Source organism: Spermophilus citellus (genome assembly GCF_964194105.1).
Source record: "Spermophilus citellus genome assembly, chromosome: 5".
In the NCBI taxonomy this organism is placed as follows: domain Eukaryota; kingdom Metazoa; phylum Chordata; class Mammalia; order Rodentia; family Sciuridae; genus Spermophilus; species Spermophilus citellus.
In genome coordinates, this window is record NC_138186.1 from 41,935,717 (window position 1) to 41,956,930 (window position 21,214).

A 21,214-nucleotide genomic window follows, 5' to 3' on the forward strand; every position below is an offset into this window, starting at 1 on the left:
GACTTTCATGACTTCATTATAATAAATAAATTTTATTTGATTTCCTACTTTTCTCTCAGGAATGTTGAACATGCATTATATCATGGAGTTTAACAAACATATGAATCAACAAACCAAATTCCACAATCTCATAAAAGTTACCTTTTAATGTAGTGGGGGAATATAATAAACAAACCCATAAGTACCCCTTTTCAGGGTAATTAAGACCTATGGAGAACTAAGAGAGTAGGATGAAAAGGGAAGGATGAGAGTAGGTACTTGATGTATAATAAATAACTTGTCTGATCTTTGTCCTGGGTTCCTGGTATAGAGCTTTTAAAACCCTAGGAATTTTCCAAATGGCAGAAGTGTCTTTGTTATTCATGAACCACCTGGATCATACTTGTTTATCCTCATGTCATGATTTGTGGTAGGCCCCAGGATAGCTTAGGATGTGGGCTGATCATGCCCAAATGATTATCCATGTCATTGGAGATTTGGGGCTTTGAATCATGGTGATAGTATCCTGACCTTCACGAGAGGAGGAGGGAGGCTAAATATTGGGTTTAGCTACATGGTCAATAATTCAATCAACTATGCCTATGTAAGAAAGCCTAAGTAGAAACTTGACACTAAAGTTCATGCATGCTTCTTGGATGGCAGTATTGTCCATAGTTTTGAAAACCAGTATGCCAAAAGGGTATACCTTAACAAGACAGGAGGTTTCTGTTTGGGACCCTCACAGAGCTTGCTTGGTGTGTCTCCCCTTTCTGTATTCTTTTCTGTTATAAAACTGTAATCATAAGTATATCACTTTCTTCAGTCCTGTGAGTCACTTGAGAGTGTGCTAGAGACCTCCAAATTTGTAGCCAGATGTCCATGGGTGAGGATGTTCATTTCTGATCCCAAAACCTATAGATTATACCTGGAATGAGGACAGTCTTTTGGAGGACTGTGCTCAAAACCTGTGAAATTTGGTCTAATTTCAAGTAGTTGGTATCAGAAGTCATTACAGTCTTTCACTTTTCTCTCTTACACAGACACATGTACCTATGTGCACATACGTGTACTCCCCCATATCCTTAAACTATCTTAATTCTTCTACACTTTTCAGCCATATGTTATTTTGATAATATGATGATGCTGGTCCACAGGCATGAGCTGGTTGTTGGTGGAGAGAAACACTGTATTCCCTTAGAGATGCGATTAGCAGAATATCTGTCAGACAAAAATGGATGAAATTATTGTAGCAGGCAGCAAAGTTGGAATGACAATCGGGGAATTTTGACCTACATGGTTTATGCTAATGACAAACTGATCATGGGAAAAGTTCTATTCAAACCAGTATGAATATTGACTGCTTGCTCTGTATCAGGAGTGGATGAGCTGAAAGTTGATATTAAATTTGATTCAATGGAAAAAAATCACAATTCCTCCCTCACTTAGTTTCCAGTCCTGAGACAGTTCTCAGGGGCTGTCAATTGATGGAGATGCAGGGTACTTGTGAAGGAAGACCTGCAGTGTCACAGAAAGAATATATAGTAACAAATTTTTTCCTAGCTTTTGTCCAAAAATGAGCTTTGTCTGTTTATCTGAATGATTGCACACTTTGGAAAGAGAAATATTCAGATCTTTTAGAAGCTTTTGTTACAAAGCTTTAACCAAGACAGCAACAGGTAGCACAGACTCTTTTTATGGTGCTCTGTTAGACTGGAGAGTAGGTGTTGCTGCTTGAAGGACAGGTGATGAAAAGATCACTTTTCTAAGTCCACCTCACAGTGGGTTCACAATTTCCACAGGACACCACTACCCATTTCTAGGTTTCTGACCATACAACTGAGTTGCATATACTTGGTAGTTGTCATGAGTGATTTGGTGAATGTGTTATTTTCAGCACTCATTAGTAAGAAGGATCAGAAGTACTTTGTACTTACTTGAGATGAACAACAGTCCACATTCACAGTCATATTAATTCTCTGACTCTATCACTGAACAATCCAATGGGCTATTGATCATCTGAAAATTGAGTCAAAAACATTACTGGCTTACTAAGCATTACTGAACCTATTGAGCTGGAAGGGGTGCAAATTTCATAAGAAATATGTACTCCACATGTAGAGGGACAAACTCTCTTCTAAGTGATGAAGTGTTTAAAGGTGTAGAGTCATCTGGAGAATGATACACATACTCTTTAATGAAAAAAAAAAGTCATCAAATCTGGCACCTTCTATAACCTAGAGACATTTTTTGAGTTCTGAAGACAGCATAAGTCATATTTAGGAGTACTTTGTTGGCCCATTTATTTGAAGCTTAGAAGACCAACAGCACTGAGTAGAGCCCAGAATAAAAGAGGGATTTTCAGGCAGTCCAGATTTTATACAAATGACCATATTGCTTAGAGTGATAATTGAGTGATGAGATCTAGGAGATTCCAAAGTAATAGTATTATCTGTATGGATAAAAATTCCATGTCGTATCCCAGGAAAGACAACAGGAAGGTTGGATTTTGGTCAGCTGTTGTCCTTCAACTGCCAAGTGCTTCAACTTTAAGTGACAAATGGAGTATCTGTAGTGACAAAGAAAGAAGCTATATGTGGGCCCATTTGCATAAGCTATATCCCAGCAAGGTTAATCTAGGTACTACTCCCAAGTATATGACCTGCAGGCAGAGAGAATAAGCTTAGTTTTGTTTTCTTCCTACAGGGTTTGTGTCAGCACCGATTTCTGATGGCTCAGGGAAGGTTTTATGTGTATTATAACACTTCACAGCAAGGAACTCACCTTTCTACATAGTCACTGGTGTTATCAATAGATATTATTACTTTCTTCCTGCTACATAGTTGAGAATATAAGAAGGTACGAAAGTACAAGTGGCCCATGACATCATTACTTATTTTCTCTTGGGTGCTTTGTGCCTCTTGCCTTATAACTTTAAGTTCAATGAAAGCAGAGGTTCTATCTAAGAAGGATAATGTTTCCACCAGCAGATACAACATGATTTTCATTAACCCCAAAACTATAGATGTTATCTAGTCACTTTTTACTATTCATACGGTGTATCAGCAGACAAAGAATTACCATAATGATAATTGCCCTTAATCATCAGAGGTTATAGAATTACTGCTGCATACTAGGGATCACAGCAGTATAGTTGAAACTCAGGGGATCCAGTGTTGAATCACTTGAAGTTCTGGTGTGAGGTTTAAAGCAAGAATGACAAAATTAGCATCCATAGACTAATAAGGGAAAAATAAATAGTGGTTCAGGTCCTTTGGATTAAAAAAATAATAAAATAAGATGAAAACTTAGATAAACAGGAGTGCTGGCATGGTTAAGGGAGTTTAAATTAGTGGTAGAAGATGGTTCACCTATAGGGGTGAAGGCTGTCTTTCTACCTACATGCTCTTTTCTGTTAGTGATTATTTTCCCCTAGAAATTGGTGCCTTATCTATATTCAGAAGAATAAGTGAAGTTAAAATGAGGATCTTAATATGTATCTGAGTGATTCAAGTGGAGAATATGGAAAATTCTGTTAATTCTCTGTCTATATTCTTTCAGAAATTATTATTATTATTAACACTGTTTTGCTTTTTTTCTTTTACCCTCAATATCCAATAACTTCATCTTTTGTCAGAGGATTGACCATGGACAGCCAGAATCTGTACTTCTTATTTTTTTTTTTAGAAGCATAAAACAGTAGGCATTTAATGACTACAGAAAAGTATCTGGGGCTGGGGATTGGCTCAAGTGGTAGCGCGCCCGCCTGGCATGCGTGCGGCCCGGGTTCGATCCTCAGCACCACATACCAACAAAGATGTTGTGTCCGCAGAGAACTAGAAAATAAATATTTAAAAATTCTCTCTCTCTCTCTCTCTCTCTCTCTCTCTCTCTCTCTCTCTCTCCCCACCCCCTTTAAAAAAAAAAAAGAAAAGTATCTGTACTTCTTTTACATCAAAAGGGATGGACATGCCTGAGAATTTATCCTCCATAAGTGATAAGCTTTAAATAGTGAGTGACAATTTGGGATGTAAAGGCTTCAGTTCCTGATAGGACGACTTTGGGATATGACTCAAACTGTAATTAGAGGGATTTTGTAGGATTTTGTTTTATACTAAACTCTGTATTGGTCTATTTTTATCTTTGAAATCTTTCTAAGTTTTGCTAATATATAAACATTTGCTAATATATAACTCTCTAAATTTGAACATAGAATGCATCTTGATGAGGCACCAAGTTGATTATGCTTAGAATGAAGCAGGCCGAAGAAGGTCCAGCTTCATCTCAGGACATGTCTCTATGATTTTTAGTCAAGTCTATTGAGGAATAATTTACATATAATAATGTACCCATTTTAAGTATACAATATGATGAAATTTGACAAATATACACTTTGATGTAACTACCACCTCAATCAATATTTAAAACATTTTTTTAATACTGAGAAGTTTTCATATGCTTCTTTGCAATTAACCTCCTAACCCACCCCTAACAGAACCTCAGGTGACCACTAATGTGCTGTCATTATAAATTTGTTTTGCTATTTTACAACAGGAAATTTATATTTGAGTTCTTTCATTCAGCATGATGCTCTTGAGATTTGTTCATGTTGCTACATTTATTGATCACTTGTCCTTTCTAAATTTTTAACACTTTTATTTTTTTGTTAGAAAAAGATCTAAGGGCAAAAACAGGGAACCCATAGGTAATAATTGTGGGAAGCAGTTGCCACCCCTAGAGCTAGGTCAAAAAAGAAAGGAAAAAGAGACCTGGTATAAAAATGAAGAAATGTGGGGGAGAAGCACTGCAGAGCTAATGTGCACACCTCTGCCAGGGACTGCACCTGGCTTGGGTTGTTTCTAGGAACTTGGAAGAGGTCCCTGTTGTGATGAGGACAGCAACAGGAAAATGTAATTAAATTACTTTCAATCTACTTTTGCCCTTAGAACTTCACTGGTTATTCCTATTAGAAGTTTATGCAAAAATCAAATGGCAAAAAATGAAGTTTTCAGAACTCAGTCCTAAGTATCACACAACAAAGAGAAATGTGGCTCTGGAGCACAGAGCCAATAGTTAATCAATTATCACAGACTCTTATATTTCACATGTCCAGGTGTTATCTGATACTATTGCACCCTGGGAGAAGAGGCTAGGCTCCATTGCATTTATCCACAAATATTTGTAGTCAAATTGGTAGGAAAACAGGTTTTATTCAAAGCTGTCTTTGAAGGAAAATAGAAGAAACATTTTTATTGTTGTTGTTTCAATTTTCCATTTTGAGGAGTTTCTGGGGGTGAGGAAGGCTTTTGAAAGAGAAGAGGTGGCAAAGTGAGATGAAAGGTAGGAAGTGTACATATGCAGATTTAGTTAGCCTGTCTTAGGCAGGATAGGACAGGGAGAAATCTCTTTTCTTAGCTTCCTTCCAGTCCCCCAGGCAGGAGTCAGCCTGTTTAGCCTTCACTTTCAATATGAGGAAGTGACCCTCAATTTTAGAGGAGCCCTTAATTTTATTCTCTTTGACAGGTTAAAGAATAAAGCATACAGAATTGATCTCCAGCTCATAAACACTTCACAGAATCATAACCACTTTGGCTCTTTTATCTTTGGCAAAATTAATATACATGGACAAGATTAATTTTGATCAGGTTAAAAATTTTTACAATCTTTCTAGGAATGAAAAAATTGAAATATTGGTGAGTAAGCAGTGTCTACCACAGTCCTCCCTGAGCTGAAGTGTTTCTCTAATTCTGTGTCAATCTAGGAAAGCAACCCATGCTATTCAAACCACTTTGAAAACAGGCTTATATCTTCTTATGGAAGGGAAACCAATAGAAAAAGGACAACCAAGAAATGATAAGGAAGAGATTAGAGACTTTGATGCTGTTGGAGAATCCAAGGAGCTCTGGATTCTTGGTTTGGATTACACTCTCAGTTATTTTTTCAAAATTATTTTTCTATAGTTATAAGGTGACATTAAATATGAAAAACTGTATAAAACATGTCTAGCTGAGCAAAGCAATATGCTTCCAAAGAGCAAACAGAATAAGATAGAAGAGTGAGCATAGACAGGTTCTGGATGGTCCTTAGTGGGCATACTTGTCAAGATACTGCATCTATTGTTTAATAGCTAGCTGGAGCTACCAAAGAAGTAGGCATGGCTGGACTCCAGGATGCCATGAAAAGCCACTGAAGACATCTATTGAAGTGAATATTTAGTGAACACAATGAACAGGGGATTACAAATATTCAGGAATCTTTTTTTTTTTCAGACTTAATGAAGACTTTATTAAAGAAGTAATTATCATATGGTCAATGCAATATTTGATTTTACATGAAAGCACACAGAAAGCATTTAAGGAGGGGGCAGAAGTTTTAAAGTGGCCTTCAGGATTTATCCTGAAGTAAATCAAAGAGATCATCATATAACAACACCTAATGAACTCCACATTTGAAATAGGCATTCCACCAATGTTAAGTTGCTTTGTCTTCATTCTGGAGTGATCTTAGTTATACATTCTTGCAACAGAATTGAGCATTTTTGCACTGGGCAATATCAAAGTTGTGAAACCTAAATCCCTTCAGGGAGATAACGCCTGCAGTTTTTCAGGAATGATTGTTCCAAAGACTATGCTTGGGAGAGAAAGCTCTCCTATTACTTTGTAAAGCCTGGAATGTAGCAAGTTTTCTTAGTCAAAGCTAGCTGGCTTTTTAAGAGGCTCAACCTAGTTTACAAACCCTAGGGAGTCATGAAGATCAGTATTCAGAGAAAGACCCAAGAAGGGGAAAAATTGTGAACTCAGCCAAGATTTTTTTTTTTCCAAGAACTTTGGCCCTTTTCTTTGATCAGTTATGTAACTTTTTAAAAAGTGTTATGTGTGTTTTTTGAAAAACAATTTTTCAAGATAATAAACAAATATAAAAATCTGTATGTTTAGATTGTTGAATGCTTGGCATGAATGGATGAAGTAGGTTTCTGGTGTTCAGGAATCTTTTGTCCTACATATTTGATCTCCTTCTATAGCCAGGGGGACATGGTCTTGGATCATACTGGGATTGAAGACTTAGAATTGGCTTCAGTATAGTAACCATTTTAGTACCATTTTACCATTTTATATGTAACTTATGTTTTTAGGTAGTTTTTAGTAATGAATAATGGAATAAAACACAGTAAAATAGCAGGGTTATGTTTTTTTTTTTAATTCTCTCTAAGACCAATGAATAATCAAGCAAATTATAGAAAAACAACAGGTGTATCAATCCTGGAAATAAACAGGTGGAAACAAGGCCAATTAAAAATATGTCAAGAAGAAAAGATCTGTGGGGCTAATTCTATTGGGATCATTGTAAAGGAAGGATTTATAGTTATGAGTTTCTTAAAGTATACCTGAAGGGAAATTTCATTAGTAGCACAGGGGCACTAAGATAAAGTTTGCCTGGTGGTCAATCCCAATACTCACGTTAAGTTAGGTTGGACTTGTGGATCAAGTCCCCCTGAATGGGATGGTCATCATAACAGTTACTGTAAGGACAACCCTGCTCAACATGAAGGAGGAGTTAAGTGTCAGGATGGTGGTGATTGCAGAAGGTGGACCCCCATTTTCCTGGCAAACATCAAACAGTAATAAATTTGGAAGAAGCATTATGTTTCCTCTACTTGGATACAATTCACTCTCTCTTGTGAGTGTTTTTGTTGTTGCCTGAAACTTGTTTCACTTAAAATAAAATTCTCTTGCTTCACTTTTTGTGTCTGACTTTACATTTTCTTTTGTTGGAACACAAAAGATGAGACTTGAAGCTTCCAGTCCCCATTTACCCATGACAATTTTGTGTACCTTAAATATACAAATACAATATTTAAAAATAAACAATTGGGTTTAGAATCTGATTCTACTAATAACTACCTGCATAATCTCAGATAAGCTCCTTGTTTTCTGGACTTTATTTTTCTTTTTTAAATAAATGGGGAGAATCCTTTCTCACAAGATTTCTGGAAATACTAAGATAAAAGTATTTTATAAAATATAAAGTGCTCTGCGTTGTTCACATGAATATTTTTGTTAAAATTCTGATAATGTTTTATTAAAATATTATTAAGTTTTATGTTCTGTCTGAGTCTCTTAATTCTGTCTTTTACAAAAGACTATGACAAGGACACAATTTAGTCAAGCTCTTCGACTTGACTCCAGTTCCCGGTAATATATTTCTCATTTCTGCCTGACACATCATCATGATAGGCTTTACTGTTCATATTTCTATCAACATTCGGTTTATGACCACTTAAGTAGTCTCTGAGAAGAGAGGATTTCCCTACAACTCTTCTCTTCTCAGCCTGAGTCCTCACTGGAATTGCCTTTTATGCCATTACTGTCAATCTCACCTTTTGCTACATGTACCTCAAAACCTTTCCAGCCTTAACCCCCTACCCTGTTTCGAAGCTATTCCACAATTTTAACTGTTTGCTATAGCAATACCCAACTCTTGGCACCAATTTCCTTCTTAGTTCATTTGTGTTTCTATAACAAAATCTTTGAGACTGGGTAAGTGAAAACAAAAGCATTTTTTTTCCCTTCTGTTACTGAAGGATGGGAAGTCCAAGATCAAAGCATTGGAAAGTTTGACATGGATGAGGGATGGCCTCTGCTTGTAAAATGTCACTCCAGAGTAGACAAATGTGTGTCATCACATGGCAGAAAGATGGAAGGGCAAAAGGTCTTAGGACTCTGGCCACTAAGGTCATTCACGAGGACTCAACCCTCATTACTTTATTAACCCCCCCCCCCCCGCCAAAGAACACATCTCTTAATACTATAACATTGGGTCTTAGATTCTAACGTGAATTTCAGGGAGGGGGGACATACATTCAATCCATAGCATATGATAATATAAAATAGATACTATTTGTGCTTATTGTATTAGTATCAGTATCTATTGTATTAGTATCTATCTAGACCATTCTCAACTAAATATGATGTTATTTTGTTTAATTTACAGTAGTGAAATATCAGGGTCCACCCTGCACACGAGCTAAGCACCACCCCCATCAGCCTTGAGTGATGAAGGTATTGAACTGGCAACCCATGCCACAAGCTGTGCGAGAAGCAAGTTGGCCTTACCTTTGCTGGGCAAGGAAATGCTTCAGCTCTGGGCTTGAGTGTTACCCAATGACACTGGACAACCCCCCTTTTCTGTAACATTATCCCCTCCCTTATTCGTGTGGAGTATTCTATGGAATGTCTTTTCCTTAATACATAGAGGGGTTCTGGGTGCGCTCGCTCTCTTGTTCTCTTGCCTTCCTGCATAGGAAAGGACCCCTGAGGTCGCAAAGCCTTCCCAACTCCACTTAGAGAAAAAGGTACTTCTGTGTCTGTGGTCTTTTCATCTCTGCCCAAACCACGCAGAGTGATCCTGATTCATCAAGCTCAGGATGTGAGTCATAGTGAAAAATGAGAAATTGGAGATATTAAGCAACTATCTGAAAGTTATCTTGTCAGTGAGGATGGGCTGGGATTACAAACCTCAACATTCTGATTATAAATGCTGCTCTCTAAGCTTTAATTTTAAATCTGGAGATTCTACAGAAAATTGAGTATGAAATCAAGTAATTTTAAAATTCAGCAGTTTAACCCAGATTATTTAACAGTAGTGAAAAAGACAATCTTAAATTTGTGAGGTTGGAAGTTGTCTCTGGGACAGGAGACAAAGGAATTTGTTTAAATCTGAAGGCACTTACAAGACCTGTTCTCAGCAGCCACAGACCACAGCAGAGTCCAATTGCATCAAAAGCTTTTGTTTCCTGAAACATTCGTGCACTGTGATGCACTGACAATGGTCATGGATTTTGTGTGGAGAGCCATAGCCTAGCAGTGTCTGTGCAAGTAATTATATTGGAAACTGTCTATTGGGGAGTGGATCATTGTAGTACATTATGGTTCATGGCATGGGACCTCATTAAGAAAGTAAGTAGGCAACTGTGTATTATACAATTATGTGCTACAAGTTAAATGGGTCCACATTTACATCCACAAGGCTGTAATACTTAATTGTTTTCATTGTTGGGATTATTTTCTTTGAAGAGATCAATAATGCTGCAACCCACACCAAATTTCTTATTAAAATAGTTCCCAGAAGTTATAACTTTTCTAAAATTCCTTGATGTTATTAATGAAACTCTGGCAATTAAAAAACACTTTCTTTGTAAGGCAGTCTAGATAACAAGCAGCTTTTAAAGAATTGTTCATAATAAGATGTCCCAGAGGGAAGCAAGCTCATGTCTTGCAGATGATTCACATTTTTTACAATTGAGAGAGTTAACTGTTGAAAAGGAAAATAGGGTTTTCAAAACCCCCTAGGGGTATATTATGTCTCAGAACATAAAAGCTCCATATCATGCTGATAATCATTATAGCACACATTGACTTATTTATAATTTATACATTGAGTTTGATCTGTCCTGTCAGATTATTCCCACCCCACCCCCATACTGGGGATTGAACCCAGAGGCACTTTTCACTAAACTAAATCCCAGTCCCTTGACCTTTATTTTTTAAATTTTAATTGGGATCTTGCTGAGTAGGATGTTACTAAATTGTTGAGGCTGGCCTTGAACTTGTGATCCTCCTGCCTCAGTCTCCTGAGTTGCTAGGATTACAAGTGGATGCCGCTGTGCCTGGCTCAGATTATTCTTGTATTGATAAAAAGTCTCATTAAGAAACAGCCTTGTTGTTGCACTGTTTAATTGGGCTAGAGAATAAATTCTATGGATGGAAGTAAACCTATTCATCTCTAGTCAACTGGTTGTTGATAGAGCTGTTAAGAGCATGTGCTAGAAGGTAGTTTTTCAATAAATGGTTCTGGGAAAACTGTATCTTCAAATGAAGAAAATGAAATTAAATCCCTCTGTCTCACCTGGTACAACAATCAACTCAAAGTAGATTAAAGACTTATAGGACATGAAACTACAAGAAGAAAACATAGGGATGTTGAAAATCTTTTGGATAAAATCCCAAACCACTGGAAACAAAAGTAAAAATAAGCAAATGGGATTATTAAATCCAAAAAGTTTCTGCATGGCAAAGAAAACAACAGAGTGAAGAGACAACCTATAGAATAAGAGAAATGTTTGCAAACTATATATCTGACAAAGGGTTGATATGCAGAATATGTAAGGAATTCCAAAAACTCAATAGCAAAATTTAAAAAGATTAAAAAATGAGCAATAGACTTAAATAGACATTTCTCAATATATTCACAAATGTCCAACAGGTATATGAAAATTATTCAACATTGCTAGTAATCAGGGAAAAACAAATCAAAACCACAATGAGACATCACCTCACCTCAGTAAGAATAATCATTACTAAAACAACTAAAGATAACAAGCCCTAGTGAGGATGTGGGGAAAAAGGGAATCCATTCACATTGTTGAGGAGAATGTAAATTAGTATATCCATTATGGAAGAGTGTTGAAAGTTCTTCATAAAAGTAAAAATAGAGCAACCATAAAAGCCAGCAATCCCACTCCTGGGATACAGCCAAGGGAAATAAATCTATGTTGAAGAGACTTCTGCACTCCCAAGTTCATTTCAACACTATTATAGAAGTGGAAATAACAAGTGTCTATTAACTCATGAATGGATGAAGTGGTACCTATAAACATCAGAATACTATTCAACTATACAAAAGGATAAAGACTTGTCATATGCAACATGGATGGAATTAGAAAATGGAAATGAGCCAGATATAGAAAGACAGGTACCTCCTGATCTTACTCATGTGTGGAATCTAAAAAAGTTGAATTTACAGAATAGAATGGTGACTGCCAGAGTCTGGGAGGGTAGCAGGGAGGTAGAGATGACGAAAGATTGATGAATCAGTACTAAGTTAAACAGGAGCAATATGTTCTGGTGTACTATCACATAGTAGGGTGACTATGGATAATAGTTATATGCCGTAAATTTCAAAAAGCTAGAAGAAAATACTTGGAAAGTTTTCACTAAAGAAATGATAGGGTTTGAGAGAGAGATTCTCTTTAGCTTGAGAAAACTATATGCATGTTGTAAATTTATGCATCCATAATTACAAAAGTGTCAGACTAACTTTTTGATTTTTTAAGTGCTTAGGTTAATAAAAAACTATTTTTAGTCACCACGGAAAATGATGCAGAAAGAGATTAGAAGGTTAGAGTGCTCACTCCAATTACTTTTAAGGTTTGCTAAAGTGATGGACATTAAATCATATTTTAATGTTATTTTAATTTAAATAATTTTGATTTTGGGAAGGTGGGTATACACTAATTTATTAGTCAACTGTTTTCCTTTGTGAATTTTTTCTTTGTCAACTTTTCCATTTCTGTTTTCCTATTTATGCTTTATGAAGTCCTTTATAATTGTTGGTAACCCATTATTATCATGTGTTTTGAAAACTACAGTCTGGTAAACTTCATCTTTTAACTGTTGTTTATTCTCTTATTATTATGCCTTTGAATTTATTTATAGCAAATGTTAATCTGTGTGGTCAATTTGTTCTATGTTTATATTCTGTTTCTTTTCATACCTGTAAATTTTAATATGTTTTATCATTCTGTTCTTTTTTCTCCTGTTATTTTGGAAGTTTTCCATTCTGCTTTCTTCTTTTATCTTTTAGCCTGAAATTATGACTTGCACCTTTTATCAGTAGGGAGACTTTAAAACACTTTAACACTGTAGAAACTCAATTTGTTTCATATGCTATACAATATGTATTCCTTTTTAGCAGCAACAAATTTTATACAAATTTTATTTAAATTTTTTAGTCATTGACTATGGTTTTTTTTGATATTTGTCTATTCTTAAAACTCAGAATTTCCCCCTTTTCTTCCAATTAAACTATATTCTTCAGAATCTCTTTTAAGTGAGGGCTTACTGGTTTCAGGTCTTATGATTTATATTTTGTTTGAAGATATACCAATTCTATTTTTCGTTTATGAAACTTATGGTCTTTGGACATGCTATTCTACATGGATGGACATTTACTCTCCCTGACTTCTGTTTCCTGTTGTTGCCAGTGGTCTCAACTGTCCTACTGTATAACAATCTGTTGCTCCTTTGAAGGGGCTCTATCTTTCATCCTGCTCTTAAAACTCTTTTCTGCTTCTGTTATCTTTCTCTGTTTCATATTTCTCAGGTCAACTCATGCAACTTCTTTATGCCCCAAGTCTTCAGTTTAAATGTATCATTGTTTAGGTTTTCAAAATTTCTCTAGGTGAAGATCCACGTTGCATCCAACAGTTATTAATTTTCCAGGGCTAAGGCTGTGTCCTTTCTTTCAAATTCTTGTTTTATTTTTCTTTTAATGAGCAACACAAAGCTCTGCATGACAATTACTTAAACTTTGCAAAAATTCCCCAAAATAATACAAAAAATAAATAATCAATACTTTTGGAGAAAGAAAAAATAGACAAAACAAGGTCTCCAAGAGTAGATTCTCAAGATATTTATGCCTGGGACACCACTTGTGAGAGTCAGAGGATACTCAGCTTATTTATTTTGTGGTCAGACTATGAACAAAACCAATTCTTGTGTCATTTATTTTTACACTTAATTGTGCGAAGTTCATAACAAGGCTTTGAGCAACCAAAAATCTCTATTAATTCTATTCAAAGAGACAATCAAAGCTTTATAAACTGACTCTTAAAATTACTTAAGTACAAAAATATCTATTTATTGCAAGATATGTAAAGAGAAAAGAGATGGTGAATTGGTCAGGGAGAAAATAGTTAAATTGGAATGATTTTTTTTCTTTAATAGAAACAAATTGAGACCATTAAATGGGTAAGTCAAAGCACTTGGGAAAACTTCTTGAATTTAGGTTGTGGAAATTACCAGATGGAACAAGTGGGCTTATGGCACAGGACATCAGTTAGAAAATCTTGGAATTTATTCATCTATTTAATCAGTTTTTATTACAAGTAGATATAGCTGTTTACATGAATTTATAAGTGAATTTACGTGTGTTTATAAGTGTTTTTCTTTGTGTGTGTGTGTGTGTGTGCACGTAAATGGTTAAGGTGAATAAATAGCTACTGTATTTGTTTTAATATTTTCTGTACACTGGAAATTAAAGTTTTCTATGCACTGGAAATTAAACTATTAAAGTTCCCTGAGGTCATTTAGTTTCAGTTTCAATAATATCAATATCATGGTAAACTATGATTTTTGAAATATGCAAACACATCTAAAGAACAAATTCTGGGAAGTTGAATTGCTAGTTCAAAGTATATGAACATTTTCATTTTTTATAGTTATTGCTAAATTGACCCTTAGAGATTGAGTCAATTTATATCCCCACCTGTATTACACCACCCTTAAGCAAATACGGTACATTGTCAAACACTTTGATCTTTGTTAAAACTGTCTAACATTACATTTTACTTTGCATTTATATTTTGCTTTTTTCTTCACTTTTTTTTTTCTGGTGAGATTTCTTCCATTAAGAAATTATGACTTTCGGGTCTGGGATTGTGGCTCAGAAGTAGAGTGCTCACCTCGTACTAATGAGGCACTGGGTTTGATTCTCAGCACCACATAAAAATAAAATAAAGAATGTGTCCACCTACAACTAAAAAATAAATATTTTTTAAAAAAGAAATCATGAATTTCTATTTTTTATTTTCTTTCATAAGGTTTAGATTGTAGGGAATTCATTTATTAATTCTTTTAATTAACATAAAGTAATTATACATATTCATGGGATTTAGTGTGATTTTGAAATGCATGCATACTGATCAAATCAAGGCTCCCTCTAGCCACTGGCTCCCACCTGCCCAACCTCTTGTAATCACTATTTTATATTCAGGTTGTTTTTATTGATTGACTTTTTTTTTTTTTTTAAGAAGTGAGGAGATTTGAATCTAGGCTATTGCCATACTCCTACTCAGAAATAATGTGTGCCTATTAAGTTCATTAAAAAGTGTTTTCTAACTTTACCAATATATCTTTGACATGCTTTAATTAGATATACTAATTGTAATGCCATAGATGAAGCTAGAGTTAAATCTTGTTCCTTTTTAATATGTTTTCTCTGAATATATACCTTAATTCTGATGAGCTGCTTTTTAGGGTTAACTGTACAGTCTGAGTAGCCTTTTTACTTCCATGCATTAGATATCACATTAACTCAGAACTTGTCATGTACTTCCATTTTCCTCAGTTATGCTGCAAATGAATTTACCTCTGGAATGCTGTTCACCACAGTTTATCCTTCTTTTTTTTTCAGGTGATAAACTTGCTTCATTTCACCCTACACAGTGTACCAGATATGTTTGCTAATTGTCACTGTCATCTGTCCTTCCCTAAAGTAATGGAGAACATTGAGTTTCTTTTGCTAGGACTGACCCAAGTTCAGGGGCTACAGCTTGTAATCTTTATCATTTTCCTCATTATATACATGACAAACCTATTTGGAGATGGGGCCATATTAGTGATCATCATCTCAGAGCCAAGACTCCACTCTCCTGTGTATTTTTTTCCTGAGAAATCGTTGTTGTCTGGATATTTGCTATTCTTAAGAGACAATGCCCAAGCTAATGTGGAACCTCCTCTCCACACACAGGGTCATATCTTTCCTAGGCTGTATCACTCAGCTACACTTCTTCCACTTTCTTGGTTGCACTGAAGGCGTCTTGCTAATCATCATGGGATTTGATCGATTTGTGGCCATCTGCAACCCACTTGGCTACACTGTCATCATGAACCCCCAGCTGTGTGTCCCATTGGCAGATGTGCTGTGGCTCATTAGCTTCTTCTATGCTCTGATGCATTTTGTCATGACAGTACACCTGGACTTTTGCCACTTTCATAAACTCAATTACTTCTTCTGTGATATCAAGCCTCTCTTGGAACTGGCTTGTGGTGATGTAAGTCTTAATAAGTGGCTCATTTTCATTGTCACTTGCAACTTAGCCATAGTGGCTTGCTTCCTCACTCTCCTTTCCTATTTCTATATAAGAGGCTTTCTTCTATTGAAGCACCAGTCCTGCAGTGTATTCCACAAGGCTCTGTCCAATAGTCCCTCCCATTTTATGGTGGTATTTCTCTTTTATAGAACTGTGGAGCTCACTTATATCCCTCTTCCCTGTGATGCATGTGTAATACAGGAACAATTTATGGCTATTGTACACATGATGGTCACTCCAGTGTTGAACCTACTGATATATATCTTTAAAAATAAGGAAGTGATGTTTGCCCTGAGCAGAATTTTTAGGAAGAAGCTGAAGCTGTTTGCCTGAGGAAAATCAGTCACAATAATAAATGGGAAAACTGTATGCCATTTTTATGACATTTATTTTCTTTCCTATAGTAATTCAATATATTTCTTAAAATTTTATTTTCATTTTAGATATTTGTTTAGTTGGTAACCAGGTTCTTCATTCATATGACTTCAACCACTACTCATATAATCATTTAATCATCATTTGAAATATCTTGTGTAAGTCCTGATCCATTTGCACAACATACCCCAGTGGAAAAAGGTCCATGAGTCCATTAATGAGGACGTGGATCTTACATTTTTGTTGAGGGGGCAGGTAATACATAACTGAATAAGTAAATGTGCCTCTGTCAGAAGGTAGAAGGTATTATGGAAGGTAAGGGAACAACAAAGGCCTTTCCAAGATGTGACATTCAGGCAGAACACTGAAAGAAATGAGGTGGAGGGTCACACAGATATGTGAGGTTGTGTCATTTTATGAAGAGACAAAAGCAAGTGAAATAGCATTGAGACAGTGTGCTTGTTGCTTGTGAGGAAAGCAAGATGGCCAGTGTGCCTGGAGCTTGGTGGGTAATGGGGAGAATGGCCCGACATGAAGTTAGTCAGTTGCTGGACCTAGGACACAGGCATCTTAGTCATTTTAAGGATTTGGGTATTTACTGTGCATGATATTGGATGACTCTGAGGCATTTGAGCAAATAACTGACTTGATATAACTTCTATATTTAAACAATAACATTAAATTCATGTGGAGAATAGAGAATCAGTTAGAATGCCCTTAATCCTTTGGGTAAGAATTGAAGGTAATGCAGGCAAGGGTGATGGTGGTGGAGATAGGAGAAGTAGTTAGATTCTGGATGAATTTGAACACAAAACTTTCAGTATCTGCTGAGAGCTTAGATATATTGTGTGAATTCAAGAGGCACTAAAGATCATTGTTCATTTTTATTTATCTTTATTAACTGGAAAAATGACAATGATATCAATAAATTAGGCTATGAATATAGCACAAGGATGATTGATATAGGTTTGAATTAGCTTTGCACATCAGGGGAATAATTTGAATGGAATTATTTCTTCCTATTAATTAATGCTTTTTATGCCTAGAATAATATATTTTTTAAACTTATTTTCAGATTAGCATGTAGGTTTTATGGTTTTTAAAGGCTTTACAATATTTCTATCAAATTATCAATCTATTTGTAATAATTTAGATTTTTCTGAGCATGATTATATTCAATTTTTAAGGTCATAAGAATAGTAAAATGTTGTTTTTTGTCTGGGACAACAGATACTTTACAATGAAGAATTAACTAAGAAGAGAAATAACTAGCAAATAAGTCAGAATATAGCAGGTGGAATATTTTATAGAAGGTAATTAAAGATGAAATCTACAGTGAATACAAATTGTCTAAAGCATAAGCAATATCCTACTTGACAGTTGATACCATAGCTCAAGTATACTGTGCCACATTATAAATGATGTGAAAATAATCATTGATGTTTGGAAGCATAAAATTTTTCAATTATTTTCTATTAATCTTTGGATATTTCTTAGACACACTTGTTGCATCATCTTTACATACAGAGACAACCGATCCATACACAATTAAATGTTTTACAGTTCTGTCTTTCTACCTCTTTCTCTTTGTCTCATTAACCATATTCATTTTTACAAAAGTTGTAGTCTAAATTTCTGTTAATAACCTGATGTGGAAGTTTCTAGTTAATTTTTGAAGTTGAAGGACATTGTAAAGACTTAGAAATGTGATTTCTAGGAATCTGTTTACTAAGTGTATCTGTGTATCTGAACTAGAATGACAAGAAAATGTTTATGTATAATAAAATATCCATTTCTGCCTAACTCTGGTTTCTTTGCACATCAATGAAAGGCCTGAGAGAAAAAAATATACATATATTTTGAGTGATTTTAAACAAATTACTGCTAATTATTGTCACATTTTAATGACATATAATATATAATGCATTTATATATTTTTATATTACATAACATATTATACTACATAATACATTACATATAGATATATAAAGTATATTTTCATTTGAAATTTACGCTTTGAAAATGGAGTCATCAGGATTGCACCAAGATGGTACAATAGTTGGTTCCCTGACATGTATCTCCCCTCACCAATATTAATTTGAAGTAATTCATGGATAAAAGTGCCTTTGTGGGAGCTTTGGGACCAAGATGGTTTTGGGCTCAAGACAAAAAAATAAAGGGGTTATTTTGAGACCTCTGGCCTATGCCCAAATGACCACAGGATTACTGACTATAGGACTTGCTACAGACATGGAGAAAGCCCTATCCCATAGCCCTATTTATTCTTGGTTTTGCCACTAGCATCATCTGCCAAGGAACCCAGCAAGAGATCATGCATGACTATGATCCAGGAAACAGTCCCATTGACCTTGGTACTGGCTGTGGACCTAGGAGCTACCCATCATGACCTGGCTCCAGCATCTCTCAGCTGCCAGGAATTGGATGAGATACACATACATCCATGCTCCAACACAGGTCTTATGACCTCAATTTGACTGTAGATCCTGAAAATCCTCTGTAACTAGGCTGTAGCCACTTTCAACTACATGCCTGGAACATTCCTACTTGCTTAGGACCCACCAGAAAACACTTATTCATACTCCTAAGGAAGGCTCTAGACCTTTGTCCTACTGCAGGTCTAGAAATAATTTTGTAGCTTGGATCCAGTACCCTGACACTCAACACATGCTGAACAGCATTTGTACTGCTTCTCAGCAAGATGGACAATACAGAATTCACAGAAATTCAATATTGGATAGTCAGAGACTAAGAGATCCAGAAAATTGAGTATTTTTAATAGAGAAAAATAAAGAGTACATTGGAGTCATGTCAGTAGTGACAATGTCCGCAGGTCACTGCAGAGGAGAGGGGTAGCACAGATAGAGAAGCATAGCAGAAAAATTTGGTGTAGGAAAATTTGTAGAAGAGAAAAACAGTATAAACTCAGTCAAATCAAAGGCTATACAGTGAGCTGGTGTTTGAAAACTACTTCATGTTTCTCAGCTGGTCAACAGAAAGCCAAGGTAGGGGGCCATCTTGAGGAGGTCACACTGGAGATTTTCGATGCAGAAACCCAGGAGATCATGGCCAATATTGCCACATTATCTCAACCAGTTTTTACTGTGTGGCCTAGAATGTATGTACCTGGCAGCATGTAATTGAAACAGGCACAGAGATGATTGCACCCACAGGGAATTCACGTTGGAGACATGGAGGAGAATTCAACTTGCCTTCCCTTTTAGTCTGGGAGCTCACACTACCAGCTGATGAAGGGTAGGAAACTGAACAGGTGAGTGTGATTACACTTGGGAGTTGAGCCTGGAAAGGCCATAATTAGGGCAGAGGGTGAAAGAACCTGTGAGAAGAATTCTTGGGTGAGAAGAATTCTTGGGTGGACCCTGAGATCCACACTTCCACAAGAGAATGGCCTCTGCATAGTCATAGGGTTGGGTGGATCTAAATTTCGTTTGAGTAGATACCACCTGACAAAGTTCCTAAGTTTTGATTAGAGTTAAACCTCTCTGGAACTTATCATTTTGAACTTTGAATCAACCTCAAGCTGATAGACTATCTGGGCAAAACTCCAATTGACAGTACTTCCTATCTGTCCTACTTTACACCAGTGAGAAGGGAAGCCAAGACCATTCAGCCAGTTTCTGTTCAGGCCACTCCAGTGTGCAGGTTGGTGAGCAAAAAAAAAAAAAAAAAAAAAAAAAAAAAGAGAAAGAGTTTGACAATCCCCAGTCCTTTGTCTTTCTAAGGGATACATAGCCCAGAAAGAATGGAAAGCAGAACAGCCTGGCAGAGGCAGTGAACATCCATCCTGGTCAACAGTTTTGACAATTAACAACAGTTTTGTTGTTAATTGCTGAACTCACCATTCCTGTTTCTGTGGTAATTAGTGTATTTGATTTCATAGTAGGCACCTGGTATTTATTTGAATTTGTTGTATATTTTTTTCCTTCTTTTTACTGTTGTTGCTTCTGTTTTTCCTTCTTTTTACTGTTGTTGCTTCTGTTTATTTCCCCCTTTCTGTGTGGTGCTGGGAATCTACTGTTAACACTGAGTTCATAGAGTACTGAGCTATACTCACAACCAGATATATCCACACCGCAGCCAAGAGACAGCACACCTTGTTCTACACAAAACCAGCCCCACTCAAATTTTAGCAATATTTCATCATGAACAATAAGGGAAAGAAAAACTCCAAACTGATGACCAGTTCTCAAGTAGGAATGGCTAGGGAGCCCTCAGGTCCCACTCATGGACACCCATACTCCTAGAGCAAATAGAAAGAAATAACCTGAAGTCTAAGGACACCACAGTGATGAAGGGGACTCAGTCTAGATTGTTCCCATACCCTTTTGGAGTACACAGAGTTGTGCAGTCTAGAACAATTGCAGAGTGTGCATCTCATATACCCTGCTGTATAGAACACAATTGCCTGATCTATAGGAAGGCCTCCACACTTTTGAGACATTAAAAAAAAAGGATTCTCAAGCTCTGACACAATACATACTGTATCAAGGTAAACTAATCATAAACTAGACTAAATTTGGGGCCCCTCTAAATGAAGAGAAACTTGTTCCTGTTGAGAGTGAAAGCAAGAATCTTCTCCAAGCCCCAAAGACCTGATGTATGTCAAGAAGCTGGGAGTGAAGATTGCACTCTGCCCCCACCCATCTAGCACATGCTAATCATATCTACATATGCACATTGCCTACCTTTGTCTCACTTTGTTGTAACTACTGCCTCTTCCCCTTTAAAAAGTTCTGCTCACCTTCAGGGATTTTAAAGATAAAACCTTTAAAGTAATAGTTTTATTTTGTCTTCTTTCAAAACTGGCTTTGAATAAAATCATTTTCCTACCAATTTGATTTCAAATATTTCTGGAGCAGTGAACATTATATATAGGACACTCACAATGTCCAT

The 21,214-nt window shown here is 36.0% G+C and overlaps 1 pseudogene across 1 annotated transcript; it reads left to right on the forward strand.

The window, feature by feature from the left end:
* The first annotated feature begins 15,312 nt into the window (after positions 1–15,312).
* Positions 15,313–16,240, forward strand: LOC308650366 (olfactory receptor 12D3-like; annotated as a pseudogene). The gene has a single exon. The product of its transcript is annotated as an olfactory receptor 12D3-like (transcript).
* The last annotated feature ends 4,974 nt before the right edge of the window (positions 16,241–21,214 follow it).